We start from the raw sequence: 11172 nt of genomic DNA, 5'->3' as shown, positions 1-11172 counted from the left end.
TCATTTGGAGCCTTAATTGGTTTGGCATGTATATATAGTTGTGAAAAATCCAGCATAGCAAATCTATCGCACCTACAACTAATTCAAAACACTGTGACCATATTACAATGATTCTGTTTAAGCTGCAATGGCTGCCTATAATTAAGTGGATTGAATTCAAGTACTTTGCCTAGTTTTCAAAGCCTAAATATAGAAAAGGGGACAAGTTATAACCAATGTAACAAGAGTGATAAAGTGCATGTGTTGAAATGAAAAAATCACTCTGGACCTATTCAAAGAGTTATATGGATGATATAACACAGTTCACAAAAACTTGCTCAGAATCAAGGAGGGGAAAACTGGGGCTAACCCCAGAAAAAAACCATCTCACAGCCCAGTCATCGCACGGAAAGTAAACAGAACGTTATATCATTTCATATATGCTTTTTGTATTATGAAAAAACCACTGGCGTTCAGCACACTGTTTACTAGGCTTTTAGTCAAAGAACTGAGCAAACTTAACTTGCAGCTTGCGGGTTCCGACGTGCACGTTTCGATCCTGCCTCAGGGAACACACAGGAATGGTTGGAAAAACCTCATGCGATGGGTACAAAGATTCAAAACGGACTGCTGTCTCACATAGAGAAGCGCGTAAAGCAGTCAAGCCGCAACTACCAAGAGCACACAGACCCGATCCAACCAAGAGTGTGAGCTCCACCTCCCCCTGCAGTCCACTAGGAAGATCAACTGTTTTTTACACCTAGGCAGCAACAGAATCAGCCACCACTACCGAGAGCCCTTTGCCCTGATCCAGCCAGACAAGTAAGCTCTTCCCCCAGCATTCCGTTGGAAAAATCAATATGCTTGCTTTTAAATATTATCAGAAGTAGGAGTTCAACTACTTTTATACCTAAGCAGCACCAAGACCAGCCGCCACTATCGAGAGCTTTTGTCCCAATCCAACCAGACGTGTATGCTCTTCACCATACAATTTTGTTGGAGAGATCAATCTGCCTGCTTTTAAATATCAGCAGCAGTGGAGATCAACTGCTTTTACACCTAAGCAGCAACGAGACCAGCCACAACCACCGAGAGCACACAGACCCGATCCTACCAAGAGTGTGAACTCTTCCCCCCATGCAATCCGCTAAGAAGATCGACTGTCGGCTCCGGGCGGCTTTCCCGCAGAGGAGAGAATCCTGCATTAACCGTGGGCCTCATCTGGGGCAGCCTCCTTGGAGCGGCTGGGGCACGGGCAGTGTGTCTGGGAGGGAATGCATGGATGGTAGAACATCGCAGGGGAGGAGACATAGGCATCCTGGGACTGTCTGCCAAGTCTCTTCCCTGAAGAAGTCCTTTCTGGAAACGTCAATCGCTCCTCCTAAACTTACTTGCTCCACTTCATCACTGACGCTGAAACCGTGGATTGAAGACAAAGTTTTATTTTATTTTTCTTTCCAGCTTATGATTTATCTTTAATCTTATCTATTGTTTTGCCTTTTGTCTTTGTTTTGTTCTATTTCTATCATTTATATTTCTCCAGAATTCTACTGTTCAACGACTCCCCCTTCTGCTTCTATTCCTTTCTCTCCTCTCTTCTACCTTCCAAAGTATTTAGATCAATGCTGTCTTGTTAAAATGTTTATTTTATTTTTATTTTTCTTCTAACTCTACTTTTCACTTCTCTATTACCATCCAGGTACTTTAGTTAGATTGTGAGCCTTCGGGACAGTAAGGGAATTTTTCAAGTACCTTTTTTATTTCTAATCTTAATGTATATTTTCTGTAAACCGCTTAGAACCTAACGGATGTAGCGGTATATAAGAAATAAATTACATTACATTACATTACATAGTATAGGAAATAAAGCTCTAGAGCTAGAGCCTATAGTGAAAGACACTAATATAATTATATTGGGCTAAAATATAGGTAGTCAGGAAGGACAGAATAGGGAAAAATAAGAGAGGTGGAATGGCATTAAACAATACAACTGCATGACATCACATAAGGAGGAGGCACTGGGGGGGAATGTTAATGGAGGGAATAGGACATCTTTTGGTGTCATGTATAGACCAAAATTGAGGTCTTTATTATCCATAATAGTTCTGGATACTTTAAGGGCTCTTTTACTAAACTATACTTGTGGTTTTAGCACGTGCTTGGTGTGCGCTGCAATGTCGCGCATACTAGACACTAATGCTTCCATTGAGCTGGTATTAGTTTTTCCGCACAGCGCGGGGGTTAGTGCGTACTAATCTGCAGCGCATGCTAAAAACGCTACCGCAGCTTAGTAAAAGGAGCCCTAAGTTTCAGATTGCCATCAGATGTCTTTAGTGCCTGTGGTGCTTAGAAATAATTTCAGAGACTTGTAAAAGTTATTTCAATATTTTATTTATTCAGTTTTCTATACCACTCTCCCAGGGGAGCTCAGAGCGGTTTACATGCTCAGGTATTCAAGCATAATGGATCTCTAGTGGATCTTGCTTACAGAAGGGTGGGACTAATATTGATTAAAAAAAATTTAGGGCTTAGTTTATTCAGCGGCACACCTGTGTAGTAATTGCCAAAATGAATATGTGATAACTGCAAAATGTCTGCATTAACTGCTGGGGTGTAGTGAACATTTTGTCATGTACAGTAGTTAAAATTCACAGAAATTGCCCTTACTGCATATTAATTGCACTGCAGAAAATGTGATGCAATTACACCTTTTTGAGGTGGCATTAACTGTTCTGTGTTATGTACTATATCAATAGCTAACGCATAGTAAATGACAGAAGATAAAGACCCGTGTGGTCCAACCAGTCTGGCCAACAGTCTATTTTTTTTTTCTTTGATATTTCTGTCGAAGAAGTCTGCCAGGCACTGTCATTAGGTTTCATGTACTGGAGTTGCTGTCCAAGCTCACTCCAGCCTTTCTAAATCATCCCTAAGTATTGTAGTTCCTGTCAAAGCCCTCCCCACCCCACCCCAATCATACAGGTATAAACTGTATATACAGTTCTGGCCCTAGTTCTTCAATTTACGCCCTTCACTTTCTGATTAGAGATCCTCTGTAACAACCTACACATTAAGAATAAAGCACAGTCCTTGATCATTCCATACCCTATTCGGTATGACTCATGCAGCTCATGCTAACAGGTATTTCTCATCTTAAACAACTGATGGCTAAGTAAATAGGCTCCTCAGTGATTTAAAATCTTTTGAAATTCATTTTTCTGCACACAAAAAATGTTATTGCCAGCAGACTTTACCCCATGAAACTAATTGCCCCTGCCTTGCCTTTCATTATCGTAACTTCTGGTGTTGAAAGCTATGTTGATGTACAGCCAAACGCTGCAGGGACTACCGCTTCAGAGTAACACTCTGTGTTTCAGATATTTAAGGGTTTTCACTTGTACTGGAACACGTCTTTGATAATACGCTTCTGCTCTGGACGGCTGCTCATTTGTCTCAAGTTAAAGGCATCAGTGATGCATCCAGTGGAATGAGCTCAAGCTGCAAGCTGATTTGCGTGCAATATAATTGTTTAACAAGACCAATCAATGCTGATAATTGGCAATTAACACCTAGTAATTGGCACTAGTTAGATGTTATGCACACAAATTGGTAGGTGCATTCTATAAAGTGGTGCACATCATTTCTAGTGCATGATCTCAAAAGGGAACGTGGACAGGGGAGGAACATGGGCATTCCTAAAAATTAGATGCACTGTTAAAGAATATGCCTGATCCATGCACAACTAATTTTCCTTGGCCTAAATGTTATGCTGCGTACGTCCGCTAAGTGCGATTTCTATATAGAGCGGGAACCTTTTGTAGAATCGCACTAAGTGCTGTGCTGATCAATGCCAATATATAAAATTTGGATCCAAGTACAAAATATGTCTCTTAAACATTTAATGTTTCTGTAGAGAAGTAAATCATAGACTTGTATTCTGGAGTTATTTATATAAATTTGAATAAAAGGACCCCTCTCCTTGTTGATATTTGTCCTGGATCTTTTGCAAAAGAGCTCATATCACACCAATTTCAAACGTCTTTCTTAAGAGGAAATCTATATTTCTTGCTCCATGCTTCAATAGTGGTTCCTCGGCTTTCAGCAGAATGGGTTAGGTGTGGTTGAACCACTGTGACTCAAAGCTCATATTTGATGGCATGCTTCATGTTCTAATCCCAGATGAGATCTGTACAATTGAGGTTCTACATGCCAAAGACAAACTAAACAGGCTCTTTGAGATTGCCTACATGACATACAAGGATGCAAGCCAAAACCTCCTGGATTCTGTCTACAGCCACCTTCCTGATGTACTGTAAATGTCACTCTGCACACTCGGAACGTTACTGGTATTTGTATAAGCTTGCTATGTGCTGAAAGGATGGCAAAAGAATGCTATTCGATCAGGAGGTACTACTGTCACTATCTGTCCAAACTATGACTTTCTCAGGCCTCGATGTTCTAAACTTACCGTTAAAATCCTGTGGGTTGTTAGAGTGTGGATAATTTTTTTCAATTTGAAAAGATGAGCAATGCTGCAAAAACTTTACATGCAAATGAGCTCTGTGGAGGTCCACAGAAATTCTGTGTGATCAGTCATTGTAGAAAGCGACTGACATTCAGAATAGTCCACAGAAAGAGGCATAAATGTGCACATGCTCTAGGAAATGCTATGTCATAGGCACGCATGAGCATGAATCATAGGTGTGTCTTACTGTAGTGCATCATGGGTGTATGTTATAAGCGTCCGTTGATGTCATAGTTGGAGGGGAGGGGCAAAGAATTACCAGCAAACCATGCAAATGCTTTTTTCTACACTGCTTCTGCGGGACATATATGCTGCCCCCATATTTTTTTTTCAACTTCCATTTCTCATGCAATTGGCAGCCCTTTTAAACCTGCTGGCATATGCTTTTAACAAATGTACATGAGACACACGTAACACACATCACCTCCGGACCTGCCGATAATTTTGGAGCATTAAAGGTCAGCGCTTCATTTTGTGCATCACTAGGCAATGTCTTAGCATTGTGCTCATTTTAATATTAATGACCTCATTGTATTACATTTACATATTATTATCAGAGGACACTATGAAGCACAGAAAAGACTGAGCAGAGCTATTATATGCATCAGGGGGCTGAAATACTTCGATGCTAAACCAGTTAGAACGGGTTTAATGCCGATCGTTAAAGGCAAAGTAAGTTTTGAAAATTGGGGCCTCAGAAACTTGTGAAACTTACAAAGAAGCAATTATGAAAGTTCTTCAAGAAAATGTGTAGAAAACATTTCTCTGACACATGGAGTCAAACCAGTTGGTACATATGAAATTTCCAACATAATACTTATTTCTCTTCTGAGGAAGCAACTTCATTCTTCAGAGTTAATCAAAGAGGCATTATATTCATCCAATAAAAAGAATGTCAGCTGCAGCTGGTTTCTTGAACTTTATTCTTTTAAAGGGAGCATTTAAGTGTTTTAAATAGGCAAAAACCCTTTTAAAAATTAGGCATCCACTGCCGGGAGTGTAAATATTGTATTGGACACTGCAGGTACCTATAATCTGCCTACTTGAAAAGGTCAGTTTTGGGATGCAAGGAAGTCGGGAAAGGGGATGAAAGCTAGTTCCTTTGAGCCAAGTGTGTAACACTTGACATCCCCTGCATGTGATAAATTTGCTCTTTTTAAGGACACTTGTGATATTATACCTCAGATCTCTCCTTTGTGAAATGTGTTGGAAGTACACCTTGAAGTAATTATTCTGCCCCTGAAGCAGCCCTGCTGAGCAAAACATGGCTGTGTTGGGCACCTTTTATGTGACCTTCTGCATTATAGGATTTTAACTGACTACCAATGTGTCTGCTTATTCATCTTTCATTCTTCTGGTGCTAGTAAACTGCTTACCCATCTGTTTTTTAAGACCTTACTTTTGACAGCTTCATGTTCCCTGGGTCCCTCATTGATCACAGTGCCAGTTCGACAGCAGAGATCAAGCGTCGATTAGCACTAGACCAGATATGGAAGTGCAAGAACATCTCAGTCACCATCAAACAGACTGATCACTGCCATTGTGTTCCTACTCATGACCCCCTGTCCCGTGAGAACTTGCAGAAGCCAATCAGCTAGCGATTCTGCATAGGCAGGAGAGAAGGAAGGTCGCTCCTGCTGCAGTTCACCGCTGGACCACCAGGGATTCTAAAGGTACATGAGGGAAGCAGGAGGAAGGTAAAAATTCTTAGAATCAGCTGGGTCAGGACTCGGAGGCAGAAGGGTTCTCTGCTGCCCCGGCCCACCGCTGGACCACCAGGGATTTTAAAAGATACACCGGGGAGGAGGAGGGAGGTAAAAGTTATTAGAGTTGGCCGGGACATGAGACAAAAGGGATTCCTCCTATCCCGGCCCACTGCTGGACCACCAGGTCTCATGGTATGCCTGACAGAGGCCTGCAACAGGTTTGGGAGGTGAGCGGGTCAGTGCTGATTCAAATATAAACAAAGACCCCCATTTTTGGGCCATTTTTATGGCCCAAAAACTGTTTATATTCAAGTATATACGATAGTTAGTCCAGTGGCACTACACTTCTCCCTCCGAATCTGCGGTTTCAGTATCCGCGGATTCGGTAATTTGCAAATTTTTTTAATACAGGAAACGCTGCATTCCAGACTTCCCCGGACCTTACTTGGTGGTCTAGTGGGCTTTCGGGGCAGGAGCGATCTTCCTTCATTCCTGCCCTATGCAGATCACTGAGACAAAATGGCTGCAGGGAGTTCCAGTAGTCTATCGAGACTACGACGGGAACTCCCCGCAGCCATTTTGCCTCAGTGATCTGCCCAGGGCAGGACATAGGAAGATTGCTCCTGCCCCAAAAGCCCGCTAGACCACCAGGTAAGGTCCGGGGAGGTGGGGGTGAGTCAGAGCCAGTCAAAAAGTTATTCGTGAATTTTCAACATTAGCGGGCCAGCTCTGCCCCTAACCCCCATGAATATTGAGGGAGAAGTGTAGTGCTATCACTCTGCTAATAAAAATAATTCTATTTGTGTCTGTGCAGCATCATTAATTTGCAGTATCCTTCATGATTTTCAGTAAATGGTTATTCATAAGAACATAAGAAGTTGCCTCCGCTGAGGCAGACCAGAGGTCCATCTCACCCAGCGGTCCGCTCCCGCGGCAGCCCATCAGGGCCATTGCCTGAGCAGTGGTCCCTGACTATTTCTATAACCTACCTCTATTCCTATCTATACCCCTCAATCCCTTTGTCCTCTAGGAACCTGTCCAAACCTTCTTTGAAGCCCTGTAACATGCTCCTGCTTACCACAGCTTCTGGAAGCGCGTTCCATGTATCCACCACCCTCTGGGTGAAAAAGAACTTCCTAGTGTTTGTTCTAAACCTGTCCCCTTTCAATTTCTCCGAGTGCCCCCTTGTACTTGTGGTTCCCCATAATTTGAAAATCTGTCCTGTCTACTTTTTCTATGCCCTTCAGGATCTTGAAGGTTTCTATTATGTCTCCTCTAAGTCTCCGCTTCTCCAGGGAGAACAGCCCTAGCTGTTTCAATCTGTCAGTATATGAGAGATTTTCCATACCCTTTATCAGCTTAGTTGCTCTTCTCTGGACTCCCTCAAGCACTGCCATGTCCTTCTTGAGGTACGGCGATCAGCACTGGACACAGTATTCCAGATGCGGGCGCACCATTGCACGATACAGTGGCAGGATGACTTCTTTCATCCTGGTCGTGATACCCTTTTTAATGATACCCAACATTTTGTTTGCTTTCCTTGAGGCTGTGGCGCACTGTGCCGACGCCTTCAATGTTGTGTCTACCATTACTCCCAGGTCTCTTTCAAGGTTACTTACCCCTAGTAGTGATCCCCCCATTTTGTAAGTGAACATCGGGTTCTTTTTCCCTACATGCATGACCTTGCATTTCCCTATGTTGAAGCTCATTTGCCACTTTTTGGCCCACTCCTCCAGTGTCGTTAGATCCTTTTGGAGATCTTCGCAGTCTTCCGTGGTTTTAACCCTGCTGTATAGTTTGGTGTCATCCGCAAATTTAATGACCTCACAATTTGTTCCCGCCTCCAGGTCATTAATGAATATATTGAACAGGAGCGGTCCCAGCACCGAGCCCTGCGGAACTCCGCTCGTGACCCATTGCCAGTCTGAGTAATGACCCTTTACTCCAACCCTCTGTTTCCTGTTTGCCAGCCAGTTTTTGATCCATCGGTGACATAGCAACAGTAAGGAAGATTTTACTATATAGCTGGGATGCGATGCATACATTGAACCCTAATGTCTTCCAACAAGTCCAAGAGGGGCTGTTAAATGAGGCTTATGCCCTTATACAGCACTTAGGTTTTATGGGAACTCATGTAAACTAGTCATAATCCCCTAGACCAGGGGTTCTTAACCTGGGGGTCTGTGGATCCATATGGGTCCATATATGGGTTTCAGGGGGTCTGTGAGGATCAGATGAAATTAACAATTATATTCACTATACAGCCCATTACTGTTGATTTTTATCACAGATGAGAGAGTAGATGTAGTAGTAATGGTAGTAGAAAACAGGATTGCAGTAGTAGATCTGTTTTAATTTTCACAAGAAAATTGTATTTCATAATTATAATGAGTGGCCATTACTTTTTGCATAAAAAGACTGGTTTTTTAAGACTGTTTACTTTAAAGTTTAATAATACTTTGTGTCATATAAATATAAGACAATCAAATATCAGTAAATAAAGCATATTATATTCATTGCATGCAAAGTTGTGTTTAAGTGAATATTACTGGTGAAGGGGGTCCATAGCTTTCATCAGATTTATAAAGGGGTCTGTGACTCAAAAAAGTTTAAGAATCACTACCCTTGATCCAATAAAGCTGCACTCCCAAATTTCCAACTAGCAGCCAAATTTGGACACGTGATTATAGAACAGGGCCAGTTGCAAGTCTAACTTAACTCTTAAATTAGATGCTAATTGGCTTTAATTACCAACAATAGCCCCTAAGTGGCATTAATTGGTACTAATTTGTAGAACACATGTAACTGCATTTAGGCACTATTCTACATATAAATCGTACTTAAATGCTATACCATGCAACTACAAAGGGGAGGGGGGGAGTGCACATGGGTAGATCCGGGGCATGTCTTGCAATTGCATCAGGTGCAAGATAAGTGCTGCACTATGCAGACACAAATCCACAAAACCATCCAAAAAGCATTCTTCACAATGCGAAACTTAAGAAAAATAAGAAAATTCTTTAACAAAGATCAATTCAGGATCATTGTCCAATCCCTTGTGCTTAGTATTGTAGACTACTGCAACAGCCTCTACCTACCATGCCCAATCAACACAATAAAACAACTACAGACCGTCCAGAACACAACCCTCAGACTCATATACTCACTTAGCAAATTTGACCACATCACCAACGCATACTTAGAATCTCACTGGCTACTGATAAAAGCAAGAACACAATTCAAATTCTACTGTCTTCTATTCAAAGTAACCCATGGAGCTGCACCCAGCTACTTAAACAACTGCTTTTACCACTACCTCTCACCCAGAAGAAGGAGAACACAGAACCTTTTCACCTACCCACCTCTCAATGGTACTCGACGTAAGAAATTATACGACAACCTTCTAGCGACACAGGCAGCTAAAATTGACCCTGCCATCTCAAAAATACTGATCAAAACAACAGACTTAAAAGTGTTCCGAAAAGAAATAAAAACACTTCTATTCAAAAAAATACTTCCCATCACTCTAACCTCCATCTAATGAGCTCACGATCAATCCCTTGGGAATACCACCCCTATAGTAACACTTTGTCCAATCCTCAAACTAAACACCTCTACAGACTATATCATCAACATTATGTAACCAACGTCATGTAATCATCAACGCTATGTAACCACCTTCTATGACATGAATATGTTGTTATTCTCCATCCGCTGTAACTTGAATCTGTTGTTATGTAACATCTTCTGTAATCTTGAATGTATTGTAATTCTCTACTGTAACCTGTAATTTACTCTTCTCCTGTAATGCAATTCTACTGGAAATGCCCAAATATCTTCTATATTGTAATCCACCTAGAACCGCAAGGCACAGGCGGAATAGAAATCTCTAATGTAATGTAATGTAATAAGTGCTTGTCTGGACTGTATAAAATGCTTTGATTGTGGCCACCCACAGAGAGAGTGGTATATCGGGCCCTGTCTCCTTTACCCTTTGCCAGAAGCATTGTATGCTCCGCATATAACAACTACAAGACCCATCCATTTTCTTTCCTGTGACTATACCATAGACCTTGCTTTGATCTTGCACCGTATTTTATTCATGTCCAAAGATTTATTTTGTTTGTGCCGGCCTTTGAGTTTTTGCACTTACAGCATAGACCCCGTCTTTCAGGTCACCTAAATTTAAGCGCCATTTGCATGCTTACATTTATTGATTACCACCATTCTCGCAGATAACTGTACACTTGTGAATGCAAATGGCAGTAATCCGCCCAGCCATTGTTCTGTATGTATGTGCTAAAATGGCTTAGCATTTATATACATTAATTGTTAGGGGCCATTCACAGGGAGGGGAAGGAACTAAGAATGTTATAATGCTTCTGTATCGCTCCATGGTGCGACCTGGGGTGGGAAATTTCATGGTGACACCAGAAAATATTTCTTCACCAAAACAGTGGTTGATCGCTGGAATAGTCTTCCACTAGAGGTAATTGAGGCCAGCAGTGTGTCAGATTTTAAGAAAAAATGGGATTGGCATGTGGGATCTCTTCACGGAGGGAGTTAGGGGGTGGGACCTTGGTATGGGCAGACTAGATGAGCCGTGGCCCTTTTCTGCCGTCAGTTTCTATGTTTCTATGACCTCACCTTGAATATTGCGTTCCATCCTGGTTACAGTATCTCAAAAAAAGATATGGTGGAAGTAGAACTTGCAGTGCTGAGACTTAAGATCTTTTTCACACTTTGTGTGGCACAGTGGTTAAAGCTACATCCTCAGCACCCTGAGGTGGTGGATTCAAACTCATGCTGCTCCTTAATCCCCCCATTGCCCCAGGTACATTAGATTGATTGTGAGCCTACCAGGAAAGACAGTGAAGAACGCTTGAGTACCTGAATAAATTCATGTAAACCATTCTGAGCACCTCTGGGAAAATGGTATAGAAAATTGAATAAATAAATAAT

This window comes from Geotrypetes seraphini, chromosome 4, assembly GCF_902459505.1.
Source record: "Geotrypetes seraphini chromosome 4, aGeoSer1.1, whole genome shotgun sequence".
NCBI lineage: Eukaryota > Metazoa > Chordata > Amphibia > Gymnophiona > Dermophiidae > Geotrypetes > Geotrypetes seraphini.
The sequence above is the reverse complement of the archived record's forward strand: the minus strand, read 5'-3'. Positions refer to the sequence as shown.